We start from the raw sequence: 18383 nt of genomic DNA on the forward strand, positions 1-18383 counted from the left end.
TGAACGTTTAAGTCTGCTGATTAGGTAAACGTGAGACATCTGGTCATTGTTTTCAGAAATGGAGTAGGGTACGGTAGTGAACAACTTAAGCCAGTGCACTGCACAGCTGAACTTATTGTCATTACAGCAAATGTGAATGGAGAAGAAATGCGCTCCCCCACAAAAGACACAATTGGGGGGTTGGTGTCCGGCTACTTTCCAAATACTTTGAAGCTTAAATATAATTCACCTAACGGGTTTTCACAAGTCATTCAGGTGTGTCGCTCTTGAGCCAGCAACCTACCATTGCCTCTGGCTATGTGTTTTCGTTTTATGGTTTTTCACACAACCTACATAAAAGGTAACGCTGGTGCGTAAAGCTGTGCCTTACGAAAGACACCGAGTCCTGCGTGATTAGAACTAGACGGACAAGCAAGTTCATCTTTGTTAATCGAAAAGCAAGGCAATCACTGGGTAGGTCTGAACCTGTGCTGGGTATAATGACGTTTCTCTAACCCGGAAATAGCAAACAGCTGAACGAAGTAATCGCACTCGCTGAGCTTAGCGTGGTACATGAAAGCCTATTTTACATCGTTTCACCAGCAAAGGTAGGTCACATTCTGATCTCTTTCATGTCCCTACCAGGGTGTGTATGGACATTGTGTGGTTGTGTTCGACAGCAATAAATAACGTGTGGATATGTGTGTGTGATAATGCAACTGCCGATGAGGGTAGCATGTGACAGAGCGGTTTGGATTAGCGTGGTGACAGAATGAAAATGTATCAATCGTATAGTTTTACCATGACACAAAATCTGCGCCCAGTACGCGCCCGAGTAGAACGGCAATCACGCATTTTCGAAGTTTTATTTCATCTTGTGTGTTATCTCGGGTGTCACAAGACGCTGCCCAACTAACAATGGCTCATATCGTCGGTACACATGGCTTAATGCTCTCCAATGCTAGCGGTTAATGGGCCACTATGTAGGCAAACCCAGTTATAAATGAATTGTGCGTCAATTTTCTTTAAACACTAGTGCTGGTGATACTTATGTGCTGTCAAAATTCGCCAAATGCTCACAATGGAGTGTTCGAGACATTAGTTTGTAGCTACTTTTCTGAAGGTATCACACCCTGTTGTTACAATGTAACGCACTAGGCAGGGCACACGGAAGCCGCTACACCGCTGACCGCTAGCCTCGCAATTGTCAGAAGGTGATAGACAGGAAAACATCATTTGAGATATCTCTCTTCAGCGCTGGACCGCACTGGGGTTGAATACATATCCCACCTTGGGCGTTACTCCGTGGAGATCTTCTCAAGTTAACAATTTAGACGAAGAGAACCGTGTGGAGAGAGCAGAGGTAGTCATTTCCTCTTATTTGTCGGTCACCATTGGTGATAACACAATAACATGTCTTTATTTTTGTAGATCTATGAATGGTAGGCCTACAAAAACTTAGGGCTTTCCAGAGCGATTTTATTGTTGTGGTTTCATTTTACCGGGTTGAACAACACCCTCGTTGGCAGAAAATGTAGGCTATCCATGCAACGATGACCGACATGCTTATACCATTTGCAAGGTTTATCAGATGGCAATGGTTGCCAAGTTCTGGAGAGGCATTGTACATTGTGAGGTTATTGATAGCAGTGTTTATATTTGAATGAGTGAGTTAAAATGCCATTGCCCCCTGTGCCCCTTGTGGATTTAGTGGTCTGTATTCTCAATCCTAAATTAATTTCATGTCAAGTGCCCCAGTCACCTCATATGGTTTTTCGAAAATCTGTGCATCAAATGACAGTGCGCGCTCTCTCTCTGGAATCGTTCTGCCACGTTCCATCTCATCTTGACAAATAGTCGCATGGTAGGCTATTTGTTTGTCAGTGGAGCTAGTAATAGCCACGTTCAGTAAGCCATGTAGGCTACTGTGCGTCGACGTGGGTGTACAGGCAGTGTATGGCAGACTAAACGCTTCACGCCATAGCTTGGGTGGGGAGCTCGAGCTGTCATTATTAGCCTATAAAGAAACGAACCACTGAGGCCCAGAAGTGACCAGAAATATTTTCCCCTTGATCGCCATTCCAGACCGACTGGGACTGGGCAGCACTAATTGAGTGTTGGGATCAGTTGGCTGTCAACAAACAATCTGTTGAGAAGACTGCATGAAATCAGATGTTGTTAAGCCAACACAAGCCCTGCAATCGACCTCAAATTGCGGCGAGGTGGAGCAACAGCTCTGTAATGGGAAAACAAGAAGGCACCCACCACCCAGTCTTGAGCAATGCATGGGCAAGGACAGAAGTGTGTGTGTGTGTGTGTGTGTGTGTGTGTGTGTGTGTGTGTGTGTGTGTGTGTGTGTCTCTCTCTCTCCGTCTTTCTCTCTGTGGTTCACCAATGGTCACTTCATCAAAGGCTATAGTAGAATGATTCTTTGCACCCTGGTTCAGAGAGAGAGAGAGAGAGAGAGAGAGAGAGAGAGAGAGAGAGAGAGAGAGAGAGAGAGAGAGAGAATGCGGTCACGCCGTCATCCCTGTACATTCCTGTAGTCCTACTTTACACTGACATCTCCGGCTCTTTACATCTCTCATCCATATAACTTGCATGTATTTATGCAGCTTGTACATTTGCACGGTCGGCACCTTTATCATAATCAGCTTTACAATCAACATAGTTGATGATATAAATCTGATCCGATATTCCATGCTTCCCGCAAACCGCCCTGTGTGTGGTCTGCTGCTTCCATGAGTGTACCAATGTGTCCGCTACCAGTGACCAACAACACCTTAATGACTACCAGTTTTAAAAACGAGGCAGTTGACAAGATAAAGTTGATCTCATCTACTTACGTACCACATTTCCAGCAAACGCCCAGCGCTGTCTTCTGTGTCCTAGAGTGTGTGTGTGTGTGTGTGTGTGTGTGTGTGTAGTGATGTGTTCGCCACTAGTGAGTGACCTTTGCCCCGGCGAGCGCAGCCAGCCACAGCCAAATGCCTTTCCCTGCATGGGCAGCCATGTGGGTCAAACGCGGCGGAAATCGCCTTGGCTTTAATTGAACCGACACGGCTTGTTGTGAATGACCAAACACTGATTACCGGGATGTTGTGACGGGCAGGTGGTTGAAGTAAAGGGGGTGTTCTATGTAATTTCTCTCTCTCTCTCTCTCTCTCTCTCTCTCTCTCTCTCTCTCTCTCTCTCTCTCTCTCTCTCTCTCTCTCTCTCTCTCTCTTCCCTCCCCCTCCCTTACTATGACAGTTAAGTGAACATGCAGTACATGCAGGTATTTGCCAATGTCATATATATGTTTGTGAACAGTATGATGTGTGTGTGTGTTTGCTGCTGGACACCTTTATTTCCCTCAGGATCAATACCATATCTATACTCTGCTATTCTACTCTGATCGCAGGTTAAGGTGTGGCACGGTAGCATCTGTGCCTGTGTGTAAGGCCGTATATGTCTCGTCTCTTTCACACTAAGCATTTTTTCCCCCACTGAATCTGATAGCCGGCTCATTCTGCTTAGTCAGGGAGTTTAGTGCTCGTCAGGTGTATTGGTAGGTGTGTATTGTTGTTACTTATGCATTGTGCACAGCAGGCCCCGGCCCTCAGGGCGAAGCACAGACTTGTGGTGTTGTGAAATGCAGCGCATATGATTATGGTCGTTTGGTATTAATGCAACTAATTTAAATCATTCTAACAAGGGTTTCATGATTCAAGTGCCATGCTTAAATGCATGTCTGGAAACTGTAAATGCATGTACTGTATTCATAGTGTATATGGTGTAATAGAAGGGCAGTCGTCGAGTCACGTTTATGGGTCCCTCAGAAATTCAGTTGTAGCAAGGTATTAGAAACGCACAACAGACAGTTAAGCACCACAGATGTATAGGCCTAACACAAGACACAGATCACAACACAGATTGACAAGACCAACACACAGCAGAAGACAACAACCATGTTACAGATCACCTTAGACAAAGACCAATTCACAAGATCACTCCATGGAGAAAGCTTGTGCATTGGACTCGCTTATGTGTTAAGACATGGTCCCAGTTATATGTTGGATCTTACCAGAATGTCAATGACCATGTTGTAATGTAGTACTATAGAATTTGTGTCATGTTGTTGTAGTGCTGTGCTATGGTAGTGATTTTTTTTTCAGCCAATTGAAAAGCGAAGCAATGCTGCACATTATAAGGCTACAAAGAAACTCAAATCTCATTTACGTGACTCAGTAGCCCTCTCTTCTTCATCTAGAATGCAAATTGAAATGGGTGCAGCATAACTGCAGATTGACCGTTTGGTGTTTGTTCAGTGTCATGGGGGGGATGCATAATAGCTCTTTGATACACGCCGAGTGACACATCATTGTGCCTACCTGATATGAGTTCACAACAGTTATGCAAAACGACATATGAAGTCACTGACGCCATTGGCATTAGGAAAGGGTGACGAAACATTTGTTTGCGTATCCAGGGCCACATGAGTCTGCGTTGAGTGTTCTGTTTTTTTTTTCCATTTCTTAAATCAATTCAGAACCGTTCAGTTTGTGTTGACTTTGACGTAAGCATGCAAAGGATGACCAGGCAATCTGAGCTTTTTTCTATCCTACTGTTGGGAATGGAGAAAAGAAAAGTGTGTGTGTGCGAGCCTGCCTGCTGTGGGTGAATAACACAGTGGCAGCCAGGAATCGCCAGCCAATGCCTTCTAGGCCTTGGCAAGCAAGTTATATTTCAGTGTCTAATGTAAGTCATATGTCTGTGTCTGAGTAATTTCTGAGAAGCACAGTCTACTGTAGAATCGAAGCGCTTGTCAAACCAGCATGTGATAATTACCTGTTTGAATCCTTAGTATTTCTGTGTGTTATTGTGTTCTCCTTGTACTGTATTATGCACGTGTTCTGAGTATTAAGCGTGCATGTTTCTTAGTAATTTTAAATATGGGATGGTTTCTGTCGGTATGTCTTTGTATCCATGCATCCACTTCCATGTAAGTATTGGACAATTCCTGCCTTTCCAAGTGACTCCTTTTCCCCAGCACAATTTAACCAAATGCTTAAACACGCCTTGCAATGCCAGGAATGCACACCATCCTGAAAGGGGGTCAGGGACTATTTGCCCCCCCCCCTCCCCATTCAAAGACAGCAGGAAAGAGACCCAAGTGCAAGCTTCCCTGTTTGACCAAAGTGCATTAATCACCAAATGAAGGCCAGTCGTGAAGCTGCTGGAGGGGAGGGTTGCCAGATGAGACTGATGATTTCCAGCCCAAAAAATGCTCAAAACCTGCCTGGAAGCACCAAATCCCACCCATTTCTATTGATTTCTATGGCCGAAAATTAGCCAAAAAACCCGCCCCAATTGTCATTTATACCCGCAGACGGCGCCATCCGAAGTAGCCGCCCAATCTGGCAACACTGCTGGAGGGGAGGAGGGGAGGGTGATGTGCATGGTTGCTGCTGGGGTTGAGTGGTTGGCTGAAGCCATTCTTTCCCTCCACGCAGAGTGAGCTAGTCAGCTGTAACATCACCACACATGCCTGTACATGTTCCTCCACTATAGCAAACGTCCCTCAGCTTTGCACACTTACAGCTCACGGTGCGTCAGAGCGTACTGTAAGGGCAGCTGCTCAGCCCGAAACGTTTGTGGGCGAATTGAAACAAATAAAAACAAAATCAGACAGGTCTGTCCTTAACATGCTGTGTACAATTTATTTACTGTATCTACTGTAGCCTATGTGGGATGTATGTGGGATGCAGGAGCTAGTTGAAAACTTAGAAGAACGATACTGATAGGTGATGGTGTGAGTGTGTCTTCACTTTTAACATTCGCAGCTTACAGCTCGCGCGTGTGTGTGTGTGTGCGTGCGTGCGTGCGTGCGTGCGTGCGTGCGTGCGTGCGTGCGTGCGTGCATGCAAAGGCTGTTCTATCAAGGATCTCAGATCCTCTCTCAACTCACTCCGGTTCTATGCAGAAGAACATTAAATAGCCCTTTTTTCAAAATTTTAGTGCAAAACAATGACATTGTCTGCATTAATTGAATTGGACTTGGACTGTCCCTTTGCAACTTTAATGCACCAGGTTGTTATAGATGCATTTTTGATTGTGTCTATTTGGTTTTTTTTAACATTGTGCTGCCAATTAGGTGTATTTGTGTTTTGGTATGGATTTTAAATGAAGGTAGATTGGATATTGCCGGCTTTTTTGGCTAGCGTCATTATTCACCCTAATGGATTTCTTTGAGTTATGCAGGGAGGGTATCAAATTGCCATTTCTGCAGAAAAACATGAAAAGCAACACATTGTGATTCTAGGGTGAGGAGCATTAAGTAGCTGTTTTACGATTGTTCGTGAGACACTTGCAACCACAGCCAACACTGACATTGCTTCTGACACTGACATCTCTCTGAGAATGTCTTGGACTTGGACTCGATGAATACCCAGTGGCCTGAATGAAAATATAAAGTAAAAGTCGCTACTCGGCTTGAACGCAGTTCCCGCGTTTTCATTATATCGGGTCGATATGAAAAAGCCTATATCGGCCGATATTTTAGTGGACCTATATATATTGGTGCATCTCTACCCAGTTACCCATATTAACTTCATAATGCACCAGGTTTTAATCAAGGCAGACCCCAGCATGTAAATCTGCAGTCTATTTGTTTTCATTTTCATACTGGGCAAACCTTTTGGTGTATAATAGGTTTTATTGTCTATTTTTCTTGAGGATATTTAAATTGAATGGGTTGTGGCCTTAGTTATTTATTTTGCCCACAGTCATCGCTCTCTGCAGTGCACAATATCAAATGTATCCTGCTTGCTTTTTCTGCAGGAAAAAAAGAGAAATGCACAGCATAATATATTTTTTGTGAGTAAGCGAGAGTTAAAGGTTTCTCATAATATTTTTTCCATCCCCCATCATGAGTAAATGGCATGCTATATTTGTTTGGATTACTGATGCAACCAGCCTCCTACAGATTTAAAGCAGGGCATACTCAGTAGGAGGCGTGTGTCTGTGAAATGATGATTGGCACTTGAATTCAGAGTGCAAGCTGTCATTTAGCCAGTCTCTGTTTGGGCGTCATTCACTCTGTCCATTTTCTGTCTTTCTTTATGTTTTTTTTGCCTTTCTCTTTCTCTCTAGCCTCCTCCATTTGACACACACACACACACACACGCACGCACACACACAAGCAAACATGCAAGCAAAAGACAGGCAAAGGTGTGTGTAGAGTTAGTGGTTGTGTGTGTGTGTGTGTGTGTGTGTATATAAAATATGTATAGCTTATGTTGCCCACCTTTCACATGCCTCACCTCTTTATAATACAGTTCGGAGGAGACGTGAATAGCACAGTCCCCTACAATAGAAGTTGATGATAACTTGGAGAGCAGCGCTACCTTATTACGAGTAGCCCTTAGGAGGTGTAGCTGAGTCTGCGGTGTATCTTTGGCATTGACATGGAAACATGCAAAATGTCCTTTGCATAGGGGCGCTCTTCGCGGGCGCTATGAATAAACCGGCCCACTGTTTCTTTTAGATAAAAAAGCATGCTGATTAAATCGCTGAACTTCCTGCACAAAGGTCAATCGTCACTAAATTTAGACCGTGCTTGTGTCGTTGACGTCGTCGTATGGGGGTATATCCTTGTCGACGTTTGAGGTATGCATTTCGATGTATTTTTATGTACGTATAGCGAATTGCACACGCACACACACACACACACATGCACACACACACTCCCTTTTGGTGTGCAGTCAGTCAGTTGGTGGTTGTAGTGCCAGTGCCAATATACAGTGCCAGCCCCACGTGACTCGCTCCTTCTCACCTTCCCACGCACTTCCTGCCTGCTTGCCTGAGTGAGTGTCGGCCCGGCCGGCGGTGCTGAGGGGCTGAGCTGAGCTGGGCTCCCAACGCAGATGATCCCACAAGTAGCAAGGCAGGCAGGCACTAGTGGAGGACCAAGCGACGCCCATCTGCCATGTGGCATCCATGCCCAGTCTGTTCACTCTGAGACAGGGACTGTGGAGGGAGGCATCCTAAAGCTGGCCTTCCACACGGTCCCAGCAACATGATAACATAGACGTGCAAGAAAGCATGAAGCAAGAAACTAGAATGTGATTTGATTGAGTTGTGAATTTAGGCTTTGAGTTTAACCAATGTTTTCTTTTCTTGGGGGAATATCTGCACTGTCTCTTAATGTGTGGGCCATCTACATTGTTGGGCAGGTTTAATACTTGAGGACGAGTCAAGGCAGTCTTTGTAATGTCTGAATTCAACAATGGTTCGTAAGTCGGACAGGTAGGATTTGTAAGTCCATTATTAACAAGATGCCTGTTTTTTTTAACAGGATGTCTGTATTATATTGTAAAGTCTGTTTTTTAAATGATGATTGGCATTTTGTTAGTAAGCAATGCAGATGATCCAACAAGTAGCAAGGCAGACATTGGAGAACCAAGCGGCACCCATCTGCTGTGTGGCATCCATGCCCAATCTGCTCACTCTGAGGCAGGCACTGTGGAGGCATCCTAAAGCCGTCCTTCCACACGGCCCAGCAACATAACAAGAAACTTGATTAGAATTAATGGTCAATTTGAGAGGGACCATGTGCATTCATAAATATTTGTTTGAACATGAACATGTCTGTTCATCTGTAAAAGTTGAACTGAGCAAATTTGATAATGTGAATTGGAGAGGCAGTGTTTCTGTCCTATAAAAGCCCCCTTTCCAAGTGTGCATTCTACAGTGTTAGCCAGGTTTGATAGTTGTGCTTTAGTCAAGGCAGTCTTTGTGATGTCTTTAGTTGACAGAAGCCATTAAAACTGTGCAAAGTTGGTCAGTTGCATAGGCTTTGTAAATAATCTATTATTAATGGGATGTTAGTGGAAATCCTGTATTCACGCAATGATTAGCATCATTTTAATAACCTCTCCAATGCAGATGATCAGACAAGTTGCAAAGGCTGGAGGACCAAGCGGTCCCCATCTGCTGCTATCCGCCGTGTGCCATCCCTCTCTGCTCAGCCTGCTTACTCTAGGGGTGTAATTCAATGGCCAGGCTGTGCCCTCCTAGTGACTTTCAGCGTTGCAACTAGTCAGGTCGAGAGCAATGCAAGTACTTTCTGAGTTCCTGCAAACACGGGAACTCCTCCCACTTTGTCGATAAGCAAACAACCATAAGCAAACCAAGGGAGGCAGGTCAACCATGCCGTTTGGGAAACGTTAATTGTTATGCTCTTGGTCAGACCAAGTCTCGAAGATATTTGAACGTTGATGATAATCAGGTTAGTAGTTCACAGTCTTCAAGACAATACGATTCGATATCGATTTCTTAGGCAGTGATTCGATTATTTTCGATACACAAGAACGCCCCACGATACAATTCAATACGATTCGATTCAACTCTTCTACACTTCTATTGAGCTAGGGCCTTGGGCAGGGGCCAGCGATTCAATTATTTCTGATACTTAAGAAGACCGATTTGATACGATTTGATCGTCGGCCGTAGGATCGATGCATCAACACATATCAATTCGGCCTATTATGTACATCCCGAGTTTAGTCCCAGACAGGTACTGTGGAGGGAGACATTCCAGAGCCGTTCCACACACGACATGGGATGTATTCAGCAATTATTTTTCTATCCTGGAAAAGAAAACGGCCCCTTTTCAAAATGTGCAAGTCTCCCATCAGGTCATCCGAGTCAGGTTTGAGGTGGTTTGTTTTGAGTTTGAGAAATTCAGAAATTATGATGGAGTAAGCGGTGATGCAATGTAAATGTGGTCAATATGGGCTTAGTAGAATATTAGATTAGTGGTTTGCAAAGATTCCTCAGCTTTATTATCAGCTTTGAAAGGATGATGTCTATTTACATTCTTGCATTACTACAGGAAATGTAGGAAGATGTAGGAGGAACGCACGTACTGTACAACTGTGAATATGCAGCTTCAGCTGGTACAGTATGTGACCGTTTTAAGGAATGTGAAATGCAAATGTTCTCCCCCAGCTTTTTTTTTCATCCAATATGTGATAACCTAGTTTACACATTTACAGTACTTGGCCTGCTGAACATACAGCTGCCTCTCCTGAGGGAGCTCCCGTCAGTAGGAGGGCTGTGGATAAGAGGGAGAGATGGAGTGAGAGTGCGAATGAGAGGGGGTTGCTGGTCTTTTCCGTTCCAGAAGCTTCATGATCGCGACTCCCGAGCTTGACGAGGTTAATGGGAAGGCGCTGCCATGGAAACTGGTTTGATTGCGAAAGGGATTGAGCCAATTGTGGAGGACCATAGCTGTTGACCGTGCGTGTACAGCCTGGCATAGAAAAGGAAAGACAGAAGCAACCCCTCTCTCTTTCTCTCTCTCTCTCTCTCTCTCTCTCTCTCTCTCTCTCTGTCTTCATTTCTCTCTCTGTCTCTCTCTGTGTGTCTCTCTCTCTGCCATCAAAATCAATATCTCATGACACTGTGTGATGATGATGATGATGATGATATGCAGTGTTATGGCTGCAGCCATGATTGAAAGCTCACAGATCTCGTAGAAACGCTTCTGAACAGACTGAAGAATGTGGATTGGGTCCTTTCCTGTTTGAGAAAAGAGAGATGTGCAGAATAGAAGAGATAAAGCTACTTTAAGGAATGCTGAAAGAAATGAAGGTGTCCAAAGTACATAAACATTTTGCACATATCTGCTTAAACCAGTGGTGATTTTTTTTTGTCTGAAGGTTTAGTGACATTCATTGCTTGTCCATTAATTACTAATCATTAATTAATTAATTTAATTAATGCATTAGCTGTGGTCACACCACCTGATGTAACTTAAACTCCTGAAAAATGCCTGAAGTCAGCACCAGTGGTGGAATAATTGCACACATGGCCTTAGGGCAAAACACTGATGCGGCCCCTCATACATCCTGCCAAGGTCATCATTGGGGCTCGACTACCAATATTGGAGGGCCCTGGGCCCAGGGGCAAATACCCTCTGCTTGCCCCCCTATATCTCCGCCCCTGGTCAGCACTTGAGCTAGACAGAGCCCCCCCCCCCCCCCCCCCCCAGACAGCAGGAAACGGAAACCTGAGGACTCTGCTGCCGTTGTGTTTCTCTCGTCCTCTCTCTCTCTCTCTCGTGCCCTCGCTCTCTCATTGTGTGTGTGTTCTTCTTTTCAGTGCTCAGTCTATGGGGGCCACATTACCCTTACGTAGGAACTTACTGTGGAAGAGACTTTTTTTAGACTTGATTTTGCAACTTTTTATCTGATGTGTCATTGGATTGGTGAAAAGGTGAGCGTTCAGTGAGTTTAGTACTTGTTTTGTTAGTGAACTTGTCCTTGGATGACTTGTTTCACAAGGTACATCACATAAAGCAATTGTAGCTCCCAACTTCTACTGTATTTCCGGCAGTCTGATTCTTCATCTTCCACGTGGTCTGTGGTGAACAATGCAGGTTATCGGAGGTACTGTGGTTTTCAGCAAGTATTTGTGGGATAGTGTTTTGCTTTCTGAATCTAGAGATCACACCTCTGTGGGTTAACAAAGCTAGTATGTATCATGAGCAATATTTTTCCCCCTCTTACTCTTTTCCCCCTCTTTGCCCTTACTCATGGGCCTGTCTAGTACAGATGAAATGTCCAGCATCTGGTTTTCTCCTTTCATTCTTCTTCGTTGTTTTCATTAATGGACCCCCTATGGCCAGGATACATTCTGTGCTGCTGTACAGTCAGTGATGCACCGGCATTGCTGCTGCTACAATACTGTAGTGACTCACCTACTTTAGTTGTAGTCAGGACCCAGAGATCTTGTTGTGGTCTGTACAATGGCCGCCGCCACATCCTGTGCAGGGTGTTGAGTCACTGCTGCACGCTGTAACCTGCTGCACCCATCATTAAAAGCTGAGGCCGGGGACACAGTCCGGGCATATGACCAGGGTTGCCAGGTTTGGCGAGCAATTGCGCTGTTTATAATGACCATCTCTGGATAAAAAAATGTATTGGGAGGGTTTTCTGTAGATTTATGGCCATAGGAATCAGTAAAATTAAAGGACAACTCCTGCCAATTTCAATGTGCTGTTGTATTGCTCACACCACACTACTTGTCAGTACCCGGTGACGCCGCATTTTTTGGCTCAGCCCTTTCCGAGATCTGAGCTATTCTAGTGGGGGCAACTTTTGTTTACATTTAAAAAAAACATTTTTATTTATTCCCAAAACATCCAAAAGGTTATGCAACATCAGCAGACAACTAGCAAACAGCGATACCTTTTGGGAAAATATTTGGCGTAGGCCTATGCTCATTTTTTTACCACAGCACATTGAAATTGGCAGGAGTTGCCCTTTAAATTCAAATTTGGGTGAGATTTAGTGCCTCCAGGCCTTTTTTGAGCATTGTGGGCTGGGAATCATAACTTAACATCTGGCAACCCTGCAACTGGTAGGTCTTCTAGGCGTTGCCCCAGTGTTCTATGTGCTGGAATGAGCAAGGTAATTATGAAGAAATATTGGGCAGAAATGCACATAAAAGTTTAAAAGGCATAACAGGCAGAAGCATGGATTGGATGGTGAAAAAATATTTTTGATAGCCATAAAAGTATTATATTTTATTATTTTATTATATGATTTTTATTTATTTTCTCATTGTTTTGGTGTAGTGATAAAACAATACTGTAGACTGCCTTTTTATTGGCAATATGCATGTAAAATGTGAAGTGTATGCAGGGTTTCTGTCTCATTGTGCATAGTATGCACAATGAGACAGAAACCGTCGTCTTGTCGCTCTCATCTTATTACCATGGAGCCTGAAACAACTGAGTTGTTGCCACATCCTCTACCTAAATGACTGTTCTGTCTGTCTGTCGCTGGTTGACTGGTAGTGGGCTCATAGCAGAAAGAGAAACCTAATGGCCAGGAGGAAGGACTGCCTGAAACACAGTCTGCATTAGGTGTACCGCATAGAGCTTCAGGTTGATGTGGGTAGGCTACACTAGGGCTGTATTCACATTGGTTTTAATACGAGTGAAAGCCCATTGTGAAACTCCAACTCACATTGTCATTGTGACACAGCACTCCACAGCACACAACGAAATTTATTCAACGACAAGCATTTATGCCTCACCCGTGTAAAGGGGGCAGCCCTCAGTGGCGCCTCATGGGGAGCAGTGCGGTGGGACGGTACCATGCCCAGGGTACCTCAGTCATGGAAGAGGATGGGGGAGAGCACTGGTTGATTACTCCCCCCACCAACCTGGCGGGTCGGGAGTCGAACCGGCAACCTCTGGGATGCAAGTCTGACGCCCTAACCGCTCAACCATGACTGCCCATACGAGTAGGCTAATCAAAATGATGAACATGGCATTTACTCTGTGATATGTTCCTCTTCTGCTTTGGAACTGTCTCAGTTTCAGACATGCGTAGCCTTATGTAATAAATCAGGATTGTGTCATACTAAGTTAATTCTCTTTCACTACCTTAACTGAAAATGTGGATTCACTCAATTTATGGAGCCCACTCATTTCACTCTAAAGTCTTATCTAAAACTCACTCTACTAGTCACAACATAACGACAAATGAGATTATATATTATATACCATAGTGTATATGCACTGGTATATCATACTCAGTAGCAGTGTGTGAAGTGCCGTTTCCCAGCAGAATGAGGGATGGATTGTATCAAGAGACACCGTTGGAGAGAAGCCTCAGATTAATTATTCAGAGTGTTTGAACTTGGCACTCAGCATAGCAAGCTAATGGGCTAACCACTGTGTTACGTATGTCTGGACTTAAAACTCAGCATAGCAAGCTAATAAGCTAACCACTAGGTTATGTCTGAGCTTGGCACTCGACATAGCTACGTGTAATTGGCTAACCACTAGGTTATGTCTGGACTAAGCACAACCACTGGGGTATGGCTCTGTGAGGGAGCAGGAATCCTTGGAGCATTGGTTTGTGAGATGGGACTAGCAATTAATCGAAAAATGAATGGAATTAGCAATCATGTGTATTGACCTTTATTGAAAGCCCACATGGGAAACTCCCATTGCCATTGTCAACCATTACTCCACAGCACACAGTGCCCACTGCACGCAAAACAAGGGGGCAGCCACAGGTGGCACCCAAGGGAGCTGTGCGGAGGGACAGTAGCATGCTCAGGGTACCTCAGTCATGGAGGAGGATGGGGGAGAGCACTGGTTAATTACTCCCCCCACCAACCTGGCAGGTCAGGAATCAAACTGGCCACCCTTGGGCTTACAAGCATGACACCCTATCTGCCCATGACTACCCATTGAGCATGTCATTGCTAATTTTTGATTACTGTTACCTGAATAGCTTTATGAAGTTTTCCTTCATGCTCTGTGCATTCCAATGTTGAACACACATTGCCAATCCTGGTAAATGTACAGTGATCTTTTTTTTTTACTATGGTCCTCATCCATCCCTTGTGTTGTGTAGGTGTTACAGTATATCTGACCGAAATAGCACCTAAATCAAAGCTCTGTATCTCTATCTGAAGAGAACAGCAGACCCCATCACTGGATGTTGAGCTATTTTGCGATATCATCCATCCATCCATCCATCCATCCATCCATCCATCCATCCATCCATCCATCCATCCATCCATCCATCCATCCATCCATCCATCCATCCATCCACAGCCGGCATTCCTATGTGTGCCTGCCCTGCCTGCCTCCCACCAAATACTAGGCCAGCAAGCCAGGCCATTCAGCCAGCCACAGTTGCCACAGTTAATAAGATAAGCGACATTTAGGGCTGGTGGCCTTATGTAAGCCACTCCGTTTCGAATGTCAGTCAAAACGGCCCCCGCTAGCTAGCTGCTGCCTCTTCTGCTTTCACTTCCACTGCTGCTCTGCTCTGAGGAGGAGAGTGTGTAGTGAGGGAGTGAGTCAGTCTCTCTCTTCTCTCTTCTCTCTCCTCCTCCTCCTCGATTTCTCTGCCTCTGCGCTTTGAAGCTCCGAGTTAGCAGGCTGGGTCCTGGTGCCTGCTGTTGCCCTGGTAATGGGAGCTCCAAATGCTGGGTTTGCGCTATTTATTTATTTCCCATTTTTCATTTTTCAATATCATTTTTTATTTGTGTCTGTTTTTTTGTTTTCCATCTTTAGAGTGGAGGGCTCTCTTGACAGTTGTCGATAGCACTGCTGATCAGTGAGGTTCACCTTAGCTTGGCCTTGGTGGATAATGTGGTTTTATTGACTAATAAAGTACCCAGTATGACAGCAGCGCTCATTTTCATTTCGCACCCCAGCCCCAGGGAAAGCACAGCATGAAATACTGACTACTGTAGTATGCGTGATGAGTGGATTATGAAAAAGTGTGTGTGTGTCTGTGTGAGATTAAATGGTTTCCTTGTTTTTGCTGCTAAACTTCCCAGTGTTTCCAACAATAGCAAACCTGTTGATTCTGTCCGTCATGTGAGTTTGTTTCAGTTCTGGTTTTGCATAAGACTACTGTAAGCAGCGTCTGCATCGAATATATGTATGGCTTTCTTGACACTGCATAGGGAAGTCCACACATGCAGTGATTGAAGAATCTAAGCTATATAACGGTAGTAGTTTGAGTATTATAACTTGCAGGGCTTCATGAGAAAAATTATACTTTTTAGCGGTTTACAGATCAACTTGTTTCATATGAAACTTCACGTCATAGCCTTTCCAGTGACGTTGCATGTCTCTGATACAGGCCAATCCCCTATCACCTTGACTAACAACAATTCTGTGGGAATCACTGATAATTGTCTGGGACATGCTGGATCCTGTTGGTCCTGGTTTCATGATTTCAAAGCTTGTAGGCAAGGCAAGGGGTCAGTAATGGGCTTTGTTGTGACCTATATAGGCCTGTGGTCTGCGCTGGTCAATAGTCATCTATTTATGGTAACGCGACCCTGACCCATCCATTTAACTTGCACAGCACCAAGTATGATGATGATGTATCCCTGGCATAATTGTCATCCATTATACCTGTAAACGTATAGAGGCATCTTTTTTCTTTATCTCTGTCTGGGGATTTCATTGATATCAGTTGGTTAGGATCATGTTAAGTACAGTGTACCATAATGTGTTGTTTGTAGTGAGAGCGGCATGTATGTCATACTGTATATGGTTGGCATTTTTGTTTTTGGGGAGGGTTTTAGTGAGTGGCATGACCAAGTAACATGAAAACTACATGTACTGTAGTCACTTGGGGGATTGGGCTGGGGTGGAGAGCGGTGGTGGTCTTAAAACTTGTACCTTATGTCCAGACTGGAATATTATTCCCATTAATGTAGAATTTCACAAATCATATTTCAAAGCAATCCACTTGTCGTTGGGCTAATATATCACAGCCTGGCTGGAACAGATGTTGATGGAACAGCTGGTCAGTCGGTCTGTGCTTCATGGCTGGCTTAGGCGATCAGGGGTGGTTGGGTGAGGGTGTCCTGCTGTTGCCGGGTCAAACAGGGCTATCAACAATACTTGTTTTTCCCAAATAGAGTCTTTCCTGCAGAACATTTGTTAGGGTTGACCCCCAACAGAGACATGTGGCCATCATGGTTGCAAAGGCTATGATGTGCTGTTTCCTATCAAATGTGTAATTACGTTTGCAATACAGAATCTTCATCTTTCCAGTGGGAGGTGTATTGTCAAGGTGGTTGCCTTAACTATTAAGTGCTGGGGGAAACCCTGTGTATATCCTCACTGATAAGGTGTGACGAGCTGAAATACTACTCAAGGAATAAAGTACCTGCACATTGTGTAGTGTTTTTTAGACCAGCCAATTCTTCTTTCCGTCTCACAATGGGTCTTGGGCAGTCCAATTGAATCATCTGTCCCACAAGACCAAGGTTGTGAGTAGAAAAGGTCATGGGTCACTTTGGGACAGAGTGGGTATGTTTAAAGGAATAGTCCACCAATTTCCGTTCAATATAACCATTCATTGCTAGCTGGTACTATTCAGTTCAATTATATGCTAGTGTGGAGGTGCAAGTTGCATCACCAGAGACAGAGAAGTATTTACCTCGAGTGGAGGCAGGCAGTGAGCACATTTCCAGGAATGGATGCCCTGTTCCATTACAGGTATTTGTGTAAGTGGAAGAATCGCTAATGGTTTCTATAACCTTAGCCTCAGGTGTCCACCTCACCTCACCACTGCAAATGTGAGGTTAACGTTTAACATGGCACAAAGTGGTGTTTTTCACAAGGCCCCCTCATTTAGCAGCCTCATCGTTAGCCACTGACCTCTGGTGACACGGCCAGAGAACCATTAGCGTATGAGGCCGCTCCCAATTACACTCAGCTTGAAAATCATTTACATTTTGAAGCCAAAATATGGCCCACTTCTACTACGCCACTAAAGACCTTTTAATGCGGACCCCTGTGGTTTGGTACAGTGTCCTAGATTTGGTGGTGTATGTTTTTGTGTTCAACCTATCCCCTAGCACTGTGATTGTGGTATGTATTTACTGTATGTATGTATGTAGCCATATCGAAAATGGGAAGTGGTCGGGGGGGGTTGTGAGCCCATTTTGTGAGCCGTTTTAAATCTCTTAGGTTTCTAGTAGTGCTCCCTAAAACTGTTATTATCCCTCTCACTTATCAGCTTAGGGCTGGATCGAGCCATCATGTCCCAGCTGTACAGTAGAGATGGATGCCCAGAGCCTTTGCACACTGCACTGCACTGCACTGCCAGACATCTGTGCAGTAATCGTGGAAAAGCCAATCTATCTACCCTTTAGCATTCAGTTGGAGCAGCGCTAGGGAGTTGTTGTTTTTTTTGGGGGGGGGGGTGCTTGATTGCAAATGGGGAGCATTAGACAATTTTATTTTTTAATACCAATCGTGGCATTGGTAGGATTATGTTGAGGTCATGGGGGGGTTGATCAAAGAAGACCCTTAGCCAACATCTGAGCTTTTCTGGAATTCTTTCTGGTTGCTCATAAGTACCTTTCTGTGACTCTGTCTTTCCCCAGACAAAAGCGACTTGCCTTTTTGATTGCAGCAAGATTGAAATCTCTGAGGTAAAGATGGCTGTGTAATGGTCTCCTCATGGAGGTGAAATATCTTCATGCTTTGCCAGTGATTTAGCCTCTGGGTTGGTTGCAGTCTGTGGGCAATTTCGAAAGCATTCTGAGCATGTGTGCCGTGCACGTGCATGCATTCATTCATGCGTGCGTGTGAGCGTGCGCGGAGGAGAAATGGACACTCATCAGACTGGGTGATGGGTTAATCAACTCACACACGTGTTAGTGTATGTATGACTGTGTATAGATCTTGATTTCATCCCAGTCATTCCAAGGTAGAAAGACTGTATACAGTACCAGGAATAGCAAGACTGTATACAGTACCAGGAATTACTAGGAAAATATACAGTGCCCTCCATTATTATTGGCACCCCTGGTTGAGATGTGTTTTTTAGCTTCCAAATATATATATATTTTTT

General features: G+C 44.4%; 1 protein-coding gene across 1 annotated transcript in view; it reads left to right on the forward strand.

The window, feature by feature from the left end:
• The first annotated feature begins 8 nt into the window (after positions 1 to 8).
• The window catches only part of fam49bb (family with sequence similarity 49 member Bb), a 115090-nt gene continuing 96715 nt past the window's right edge, over positions 9 to 18383 (forward strand). The window contains exon 1 of the mRNA XM_063207055.1: positions 9 to 587. The gene's annotated coding sequence lies outside the window, so the exon portion shown is untranslated. The remainder of the gene's footprint in view (positions 588 to 18383) is intronic.

The sequence above is a fragment of the Engraulis encrasicolus genome, chromosome 9 (assembly GCF_034702125.1).
Source record: "Engraulis encrasicolus isolate BLACKSEA-1 chromosome 9, IST_EnEncr_1.0, whole genome shotgun sequence".
Lineage (NCBI taxonomy): Eukaryota > Metazoa > Chordata > Actinopteri > Clupeiformes > Engraulidae > Engraulis > Engraulis encrasicolus.